Source organism: Macaca fascicularis, chromosome 18, assembly GCF_037993035.2.
Source record: "Macaca fascicularis isolate 582-1 chromosome 18, T2T-MFA8v1.1".
Lineage (NCBI taxonomy): Eukaryota > Metazoa > Chordata > Mammalia > Primates > Cercopithecidae > Macaca > Macaca fascicularis.
The window spans coordinates 50405641-50416535 of NC_088392.1; the positions used below are offsets into that span (position 1 = coordinate 50405641).

At 37.3% G+C, this 10895-nt stretch overlaps 1 pseudogene; it reads left to right on the forward strand.

Annotated features, from left to right (window-relative positions):
* Positions 1-9303: 9303 nt before the first annotated feature.
* Positions 9304-10062, forward strand: LOC102138951 (peptidyl-prolyl cis-trans isomerase A pseudogene; annotated as a pseudogene).
* The last annotated feature ends 833 nt before the right edge of the window (positions 10063-10895 follow it).

A 10895-nucleotide genomic window follows, 5' to 3' on the forward strand; every position in this document is an offset into this window, starting at 1 on the left:
GTAGAGTGCAGTGGTGTGCTCACAGCGCACTGTGCCACTGTGCAACCTTGAACTCCTGAATTGAAGCAGTCCTCCCACTCCAGCTTCCCAAGTAGGTAAGACTACAAGCATATACCACAGTGCCTGGCCAACTTGTATTTTTTCATTTTTTTGTAGTAACAGGGTCTTGCTATGTTGCCCAGGCTGATATCAAATTCCTGGCCTCAATTGATCCTCCTGCCTTGGCCTCCCAAAGTGCTAGGATTACAGGCATGAGCCCACTGCAGCAGGCTGGAGGGACTTTTGACACGAATTCTCTTCAGAACTGTTCATTTTATAAACGATTAAACAGAAAACAAGAACTGTTGCCTAGCTTCCTGTAATCTGCATGGTACCTGGCACAATTTGGGGCTCACCTGTTCATTTGTTCTTCTTCATTCAATAAATATATATCAAGAGATAAGTCTTAAATGGAATTCCCATTTCTAATCTAGTCTTGTAACATGATTTATATGTAAACATAACATGAGTGACTGTAAAGCAACATGATGACTTGTTGGTGTCTAATGGAAGAAGAGAGATGATCAAAGCAAAGAAACAGTGCCACATATTTCTCGTTCTTTGCTTGGTCTGGTGCAAACATTTGTAGTGAATAGAAGGATATGTGGTTGTTCCATGCCATTAAAAACTGAGTGACTAGACTCACTATTTTGGGAAAGTACATTAGTAAAGCTCTTTATAAATGGCTATTTGACATCAGTTTTTGGAATTAAAATATCAGATTTTTAATATTTATAATTTTTGTTCCAAAAAATTTATTTCTAATAATTTAGACTACAGTAATGCGTATTCACACACCTAAAAATGTATCTGCAAGCATGTCCAATGCATTATTTTTGTCACTAGTAAAAATGGAAACAATGTATATGTTTATCAGTAAAGTATCAATAATTATGGTATAACTCTACTCTAAACCACCATTCAGCAAGTATTAAGAAGGGTGACGAATATTTATGCATTTTCTATGGGAAAGAGGTCCAAGATTCCAAGATACATTTTTAAGCAAAACAAGAGGTCACAGAATATTGTATGGAGTATGATCTTTCCTTTTCTTTTTTTTTTTTTTTTTTAAAAAAACGGTAGTCTCACAAGTCTAAATATATGCAAATGAATAGCAAAAAAAATTGTCAGGAGACATAGCAAACTCCTTAACTGTTATCACAAGGAATGAGTAGGATGTGAGTAAAATGAATATTTTGTATTTTAATTTATATTTCTCTGTATTTTTGAATTAATTAAAGTTATTGTTATAACTACTTTATTCACTTTTATTGCTGTGTAGCTTTCCATTTTACAAGTAAATGCAAATATGATATTAAATGAAAAAAAGAAAAGAGACAGGCATATACTATGGTACTATTTTTATAAAGTGTAAAAGCAATGAAAACCAAACTCTATTGTTTAAGAATACATACATCGTAGGTGAAGCTGTAAAGAATAACAAAAACATAGTAACCACACAAGCTAGGGTAGCGGTTTGCTCCAGAAAGGACGGAAGATATTTTTATTTGAAAGATGTAAACAGGGTGGGGAGTGTCTGGCATGCTAGCGAATGTTACATTTCTTTGATGTGTTGCAGTTTCTAGGTGTCAGTTTTGTAATTGTTAGTGCCATTTACATAGATATTTAATGTAGTTTTCTGTCCACATGATGTATTTAAGAATAATATGCAGGAAACTATAACTGTGTAATGAAAACAAGAGAACAAAATAAAAGTGAATGACCACTGTTTACAGAATTAATGTAAATATGAAAGAAGAATAAACAGGTATGTTAGAGACTTTTTCAAGTTTTACAGAACTCAAAAGTATTTTTGCATACAGGCATCACTTGGTTATCACAACAGCCTGGTAAGATATTTTTACAGATGAGACACAGACAATAAATCAGAGACATTGCATAAAAGTCTGCCCCCTCTTCTAGGGTGATTTTATTATCAGAGGATGCCCCACTCCTATCAAGTTCTTACTTTTCTTCAGGCCCAGCAGTGAATCTTGAGATGCAAGAGTCTGCTCTATCGCCCCTTACAGCTGACTGTATCCGAGAGGGTGAGAAATAATGGTTCCCCAGGCTCAACAATTACAGCCTTCAACAAAGAAACACTGAGTATTAACAAAAATCACACCCATTTTTGATTGGATAACAAAATCACAAAATATGCAAAACAATTATGTTATATTTTTGGTATTTAATTGGGCATAATGTTAAACTTTATTTTACTGCATATTAGTAATACCACAGTTAATAAAGGTTTTTTAAAAATAATCTTAGAAACTCAGTTATTTGCTTTATATATATTATCAAACTTAATCCCCACTATCTTGTGAAATTGTTTTCTCCATATTACAGTGAAAGAAGATAAAGCAAGAGATTTTTGGGAAGTGGCTCACATTCCAGTTACTAGGTGGCAGAACTGGCTTCCACAAGTGTGTCTTTTGCAAAGTTCCACCTTCTATAGGAACCCCAAACTATTTGAAATGCATCCCATATTACACATAAAACACAACACTGTGGATTGAATTGTGTTCCCCACCTAAATGCATATATTAAAACCCAGACTCCAAATGGGACTGTATTTGGAGACAGAAACTTTAAAGAGGTAACTACAGCTCAGTGAAGTCATATGGATGGATCCTGTATTACTTATTTTTCACACTGCCATAAAGAAATTCCTGAAACTGCCGAATTTATAAAGGAAAGAGATTTGATTGACTCACAGTTCCACAGGCCATACAGGAAGCATGGTGACTTCTGCTTCGGGGGAGACCTCAGGGAACTTCTAGTCATGGTGGAAGGCCAAGAAGCAGCAGCTATTTTATATGGCAGGAGCAGGGCTGAGAGAGAGGGGGGAGGTGACACACACTTTTAAACAACCAAATCTCATAGTAACTCACTCATTCACCATCACAAGAACAGCACCGAGAGTTTGGTGCTAACCCATTCATGAGAACTCTGCCCCCTTGATCCAATCACCTCCAAGGCCCCACCCCCAACACTGGGAATTACAATTCAGCATGAGATATGGTGGAGAGACACAGCCAAACTGTATCAGCTCCTAATCCCATATTACTGGTGTCTTTGTAAGAAAAAGAAGAGACACCAGTGATGTGTCTCAGAAAGCTTGCAATTATGGCGGAAGGGTGAAGGGGAAGCAAGGATGTCTTCACATGGTGGCAGAAGAAAGAAAGTGAAGGGGGAAGTTCCAAACACTTTTAAACCATCAGATTTCAAGAAAATTCACTCACTCTCTTGAGAAAAGCAAGGAGGAGATCCTCCTGCATAATCCAGTCACCACCCACCAGGTTTTTCCTCCAACATTAGGAATTATATTTCAACATGAGATTTGGGCGGGGACACAAAGCCAAACCATATCACTAGTATTTTTAATAGAAGGGTAAGTTAATTAAAAATTTATTTTATGGAAAATAATTTAAACATTAAAAATGTGTGTATAATGAAATATTAATATAATTCTACTCACCTTGTTTGCCAAGAACATGTCCCCAAAATATTCTATTTTACCTTTTCTTGCTTATATTTTCAGAGATGTTCAATGTATACCTAAATGTGTAGTGTGTGTATTTACTAAAATATAAAAATATTATTTATATACTTTCTTCTTTTGCATTTTAATTTAGCCATATGTCAGAGATAATTCAATGATAACACATTATGTTTTAAAGATATTTTAAAGTTTTAAACGACCTTTTAAAAAAATAGCATGTAAGTATATAAAGAAATAGAAGAAACACCAGTTTAACACCTACTCCTCCCAAACTCACACTGTATTTCTTGTAATTATTTTCCCTACTATTTTTTTCCTATTCCTTACACGATAATGTATGCTGATACGTCTTGATTCATACATTTCAAACACTATATCTATTGTGTATTCTTACTGCAGAGGATGCCTTAGCACTCTTCAAAGAACTATTACTTGCCCTTATCCATTCTCCCAACGTGAGTATTTAGTTACTGTACAAAATTTATAAAATAAATTACCCCAATTCAAAAAATCATGACAAAAATAGACAAGGTTTAATTAAAATTGTGCAAATATTGTATGTTGATTGGCCAAATACTTTATCATAATTTTTAGAGTAACTTTTTGTTGATATTGGTGTTATTATATTAATTGACTTTTACATTTTTATTATTTTCTCTTTATTCATATTTTTCTATAAAGCTACTATGTCCCTATAAACAACTTTTTCCAGGTGCAGAAACACATCACATAAATTGCCATTTTTCTTTCTTCCTTTCCTCCTTCCTTCGTCTTTTTGTTTATATATATATGCATGAATCTATCTTTCTAGCTATCAATCATCTATCTATGTATCTATGTATCTATCTAGGTATCTATATCTATCTATCTATCTATCTTCATCATCATCATCATCATCTTCATCATCATCATCATTAATGTCGTATAGACTATCTTGTCATACCTGTAACATTTAAGGGTTGTTTCTCTTTAGGCTTCTGACTTGAAAGTTATTCTGGAATTCTGTTGGCTATTTATTCATTTGGGAGTATCTATTTACTGTATCTTACACCTTCTTTCTTCGTTTTGATCTATTTTTTATTAGTGCTTATCCTCTAACAGCTTTCTAAGAGAGTGCAAGGAACATACATGTGGAGTACTTACATGTCTCAAAATATCCTTGGCTATTGAGGATCTAAAATAGCTAAGGATAATTTTCACACAGGTCTTTGAAGCCTTCCCTCTACTCTCTGCTATTTTCCAGTGTTGCTTTTGAAAAGTCCCTCTTCTTCTATGTACAATACTCCCCACCCTAGTTTAATTGATTCTTTTTATGTCTGTTGTATCATAATATTTCAGTGCTGTGCTTCATTGCACTCATGTCCAATGCTTACTGAGAAAATATTGTCATACTCTTTGGCCTTGTAACTATTGACTTGGAATATTTCTAAGAGTCTTCCCTTCTGACAAGATAGTACAGTCTAGAATAACTCTTTTGAGAAATGTGCACTATGAAACTATTGAAATATATCATGAATAATTGTAAAAAAAAAAAAAAGACTTAAAAATGAATCAGGCTTTAGGAGAAGTCCAGGAGTTCATTTCAGCCTTGTTGAATCTGATCTGTCTATGAGACTTCCAAGTAGAGATGCAGAATTATCATTTAGTGATGCACATTGGGAGTGACATGAATGGGAACAGCAAACTTCGGAATTAGCACCTATGAGGCTTTAAAACTGCAAGCCAGAATGTTATCATCAAAGAAATCAATGTGGTTTGAGAATAGAAGAGCATTAAGGACTGGGTCCTGAGACACTACAAAACAAGGGATCAGGGAACAGAAAAGAGATTGAGAAGGAGCAACTAGGGAAATAAGAGAAAAACTAAGAGAGTATAGAGTCCTAGAATCCAAGTAAAGAACATAAATAATGAAGAAGAAAATGTTCTCCTGAGTCAAATTCCACTGATTGGTCAAGTAAGGTGAGGGCTAAGACTTTACCATTTATTGTTGAAGAAAATGGTTCAGTAAAGAACAATAACACAAAATAGAATTTATGAGAGAGAGAAGAGAGTTGTAGAAGCCATACCCCTAAGTAAGTATGCAAAAAATAATTAATGTGAAAGGCCTGAAATTGGTATCCATAGAAAAGCCTGCTTTGCAATGTTGGTCCTGGCATCTGGGAACCCGTATTAGAGAGGATTCTATTTATAGAACTAAAAAAATGCCTTACTATGTCTAAACTGTTTGAACAAGCGATGCAGTTTATGCTGAATACAAGCTTTCCTTCTGGGACTATGGAATTTTGCTATGTATTAGGCATAAGGTGGCAAAGTGACTTGCCCTCATGAAGACCTGGGGCGCTGAGTCTCTAATGAGATTCCCTAGCAGAAAACCTTTCACATGTGTTGACTTGCATTGTTGTTGGAAAACTTAAGTGCATCCTGTGCATCCATCCACTTTGAGAGGACTCTCATCAACTTGCTTCTGGTTTCCTCTGGACATTCCTTCATTCATCCTCTTTATTGTTTTTGCTTTTTTATAATTTCATTATAATGAAACTTAGTTAAGAATATAATTATTAAAAATCATGTCCCAGACAGTAAGCAGGGTAGGTTTTTCATTTGATATGTCCCTGAGTCAGCATAGATATTGTAGAGTACATGTGAATAGTAATGGTGCCTGGACAAATACACTCTAGTGTTCCTTTCAATTTCCTTCTGTGTAGCTCAGAACTAGCAACACATCACATCATAACACAATGCTATTTTTAAAACATAATGTATATCTTTCTTGCTTTCTCACTAGATAGAAAGTTTTTTTGTGACTTGAGTTTTTATGTTGTCTTTGTGTGCTTAACCCTACCTACCACTTTACAGAGATGTGCATAATTCTTAGTGGGTTTTTGTTGGTTGCTTTCTTGTGAATCCATTAATATAGTTTTTAGCTGTGAGCCTTTACTTGGATTCTCCAAAAATCATTCACAAGAAATGAAGCCCGGTCTTAGCAAAGCAGAAAAGAAGGCATCAGGGCAGACCTTTGATATTCTTCTATTTTCCTCTGCTCAAATATGCTTTCTCCCTTGTCTGCCCCCCTTTCGCCTGTGCAGTAGATTTTCTTTCACTGTCACTTAACTTCTCAATGTCCTCAAACTAACTGCACTAACAGTGCTGGCCCTCTTGTCATCACCTTATCCTGCATTTTTTTCTATCCTTTCTCAGACTCTGTACCAGCATATCCAAAAATTTCTATCATTTTTTAAATTTTCCTGGATGTTATATAAGTTATCTGTTCTTGGGTAACAAGCCACACCAAAATTTAGTGATTTCAAAGAACAAATACTTACTTCTCATGAGTCTATGGGAAATTGGGTGTGCCTGTTGACTTGACCAGGCTTGGCTGATCTTAACTAAACTCACTCTAGTATATGTGATTCATTGCTGGGTTGCTGGGGGCTGAGTGGTCTATGTGGCCTCCCTCACATGCCTGGATGTTGACTGGTACCCAACTGGAATCATGGGGTGAATAGGTTCCTTGTCTTTCATCACCCAACAGGCCACTCTGGGCTTGTCTACATCAGGACATAAGTGTTTACACAAGGAGAACAGACATACCCATAGGCCCTTCTGGCCCAGCATTCAAACTGGCTTACTGTTACTGCCCCTGAATTCTCTTGGTCAAAACACCTCACAGGATTAGTTCAGATTCAAAAGGTGAGAAAATAGATTATGCCTCTTGACTGGAAAAGTTTCAAAGTTTCATTGCAAAGCAGTGTTGGTAAAAGGAGAGAAATAATTGTAGCCATTTTTATAATCTGTTTATAACACTGTGCCCTTTGGTCACAATTATTCATATCCCTCCCACATTAAAGAAAAACATACCGTCTCCCAACACACCATAAAGGCCTCATTTCATAATAATATCACACTTGAAGTTCAGGGCCTTGTGATCTCCATTAGGTCCAGAGGTAGGTTTTATTGTGCAACTTTTATTAGTTTCTATACTTATGAACAAAAAAGATAAATTTTCCATCCCCCCTTCACCCATCACACTCAATATACAATTGTGACACAGGGACAGGAAAACAAAATACATATTCCTGGTTTTTTTTAAGCGGTCATTAATCCAGAGCATTCCTGAAGTCCCACTGAATCAATATTTCAGGATTCCAAAATCAAGAACAGAAGTATGCCAAGTATGCCAGGATTATTAGGTCTCAGCTTAGAGAAGTACGACTTCACTTTTTCTGACTCTGTGTATCAAAGCAATCTACAAAAATAGCGCAGACTGAAAAACTGGGGAAATAGACTATACTTCTTGATGGTGAGAGTTGCAGAATCTCATCAATGGCTACGTGGACAAAAGCAAGAAGGTAACTGCAGCTTTTATTTTTTTCTTTGCAAAATCTACCATAAGGAGTTTCTGGGTAACAAAAGCACAGCTGATATGTTCATTCAACTGAAAATAACTATGAGTAATAATGTATCCTGACTTCATCACATTTGCATTTAAACTAAGGACTTCAATATCTTAACACTTATTTAATAAGTGGAGAACTCACGGTCTCATAAATCTATCTTACATATTCTAACTCCATATTGTTGTCTACATGCATTTATTTTCTTTTTGACTCAATTTTATCCTTTTAAAAAATGTTTAAGGTAATACTTACTGCTGGAACAAAGAAACCACCAAATCTCAATGGCTAAACCAATAAAATGTATTTCTCACTTATCCAATGTCCAGTGCAGACATTTGGCAAGCAGCTTTTTGTGTACTGATTCAGGAACTGGGACTGCTTTCAGTTTCTGATTGCCTTTCCCTCGGTCCTATCTCCTAGTGAGAAAAGGTAAACGTAGAAGATACAGTGTTCCTAGCTTATATACAATTCTGCTGATGAAATTTGTGCAGGACCCTTTCCCTGGGAGGTTGGAAAAGTGCCTTGATTAGGTCTCCTTTGGCAACGTTTCCTGTGCATTGTTTTGCAAGGCCCCTGGCTCACACCTCTGGAAAAATGTTCACAGTTCATTGTCCTACTTGGCCACAGTAACATGCAGTGTTCCTTAGAATCCACGCAATTTTTGAAACCCTCTTCCTGATAATGAGATTGACACCTAATGTTGTTTTATAATTTGAACACCTAAATCATATTTTAGTCCAGGCTTCAAATTCTTTGACAATACAGTTTTCTAAAATATTAGCAGGTTTTATATGTGCTGTTTCTAGACTTTTCATTGCACTAGTAATTACACCCACAGTTCTTCCAATCTAGGTTCCAGATGTACTGTTATTATCCTAACCCTATAAAGCCCTTATTTGTTTCTTCTCTTTCAACGTCTGTTTGAAAACCAGCCAATTCTCTCCTGAACTCACCTCTTTCTTGTAATAACTTTGCTAAAGGCCACAATTAGAAACTCACTCAGTATTCTGCTGCATCTTTCCAACCCCTTCCCCTAGAGCCACAAGCTCAGTGGGCAGGTTCTTCCTTCCAAGTGATTGCACATGGCAATTTTACCAAATATTTTGCTGCCAGACTACTGTGTATGTTTTCTTGCTGCTGGCTAACACTACACTAAAGTAAAAAACTAAAGGTTTTTTATGGTGACAATGCCTAGCTTCTATTATCAATTTATTTATTGCTTAGTTTAGTTACACTAACTGCTATTAAAAAGCAAAACCCCCTATCTCAGGGCTTGACACCATTAAGAGTTTATCTCTAGCTCCAGCCAATTGCAATGTAAGTGTTTGGTTGCCAGCCTTCTACATCTGATTAAAAAACCCTGGCTTTGCAGATGCTGCCGCCGAGGCAAGTCCTGTACTACTAGCCATGGTCAACCCTACTGTGTTCTTCGACATTGCCGTCGACGGCGAGCCCTTGGGCCGCGTCTCCTTCGAGCTGTTTGCAGACAAGGTTCCAAAGACAGCAGAAAATTTTCGTGCTCTGAGCACTGGAGAGAAAGGATTTGGTTATAAGGGTTCCTGCTTTCACAGAATTATTCCAGGGTTTATGTGTCAGGGTGGTGACTTCACACGCCATAATGGCACTGGTGGCAAGTCCATCTATGGGGAGAAATTTGAAGATGAGAACTTCATCCTAAAGCATACAGGTCCTGGCATCTTGTCCATGGCAAATGCTGGACCCAACACAAATGGTTCCCAGTTTTTCATCTGCACTGCCAAGACTGAGTGGTTGGATGGCAAGCATGTGGTCTTTGGCAAAGTGAAAGAAGGCATGAATATTGTGGAGGCCATGGAGAGCTTTGGGTCCAGGAATGGCAAGACCAGCAAGAAGATCACCATTGCTGACTGTGGACAACTCGAATAAGTTTGACTTGTGTTTTATCTTAACCACCAGACCATTCCTTCTGTAGCTCAGGAGAGCACCCCTCCACCCCATTTGCTCGCAGTATCCTAGAATCTTTGTGCTCTCGCTGCAGTTCCCTTTGGGTTCCATGTTTTCCTTGTTCTCTCCCATGCCTAGCTGGATTGCAGAGTTAAGTTTATGATTATGAAATAAAAACTAAGTAACAAAAAAAAAAAACCCTGGGTCCATTTTTTTTTTTTTTTTTTTCCCGAGATGGAGTCTTGCTCTGTCACCCAGGCTGGAGTGCGGTGCATGATCTCAGCTCACTGCAGTCTTTACCTCCGTGGTTCAAGTGATTCTCCTGCCTTAGCCTCCCAAGTAGCTGGGGATGCAGGTGCATGCCACCACACCTGGCTAATTTTTGTATTTTCAGTAGAGACAGGGTTTTGCTATGTTGGCCGAGCTGATCTTAAACTCCTGGTCTTAGGTGATCCACTCACCTCAGCCTCCCAAAGTGCTGGGATTACAGGTGTGAGCCTGGGCATACTTTTAATGGGAAATATAAAGAGGTAATATACACTAGATCTTTCAAGTTCTTATGAAATACCCACATCGAAGAAATTTCTAGTTCTTGGAAGAAGTTACCTCCACCTACACATGCCTTCTACCTTATTTCAAAGGCAATGAAGTGGTTGGACTTAGGAGGTTAATAGGTTAGCACTTGACTGTACCCACCGCTTCTGTTTTCTTTCCTCCACCCCCATATGATTTGCTGTTTTCTTGCTAAAACTTTCAGCATAGTGCTGTGCCTCTCAATATTTAGATGTGTGTGTATGCGTGTGTTAGTGTGTATGTGCATGTGTGTGTAAGGGGTATGTGTGAGACAAGGAAAATTTCCTGTATCTAAGGAGAGGAAGGAAATTGAGAAAGCTTCAATGCGCATCACATGGCAGGGAAGAGAAACCCAAGACTGTGTCACTGGCCAGAGCAACAGTGAAGTTCACTCCGGACTATGTTCTCCACTGAGAGCAGAACCAAAGACATGGCCCTGAAGCTATAACCTGAAAATG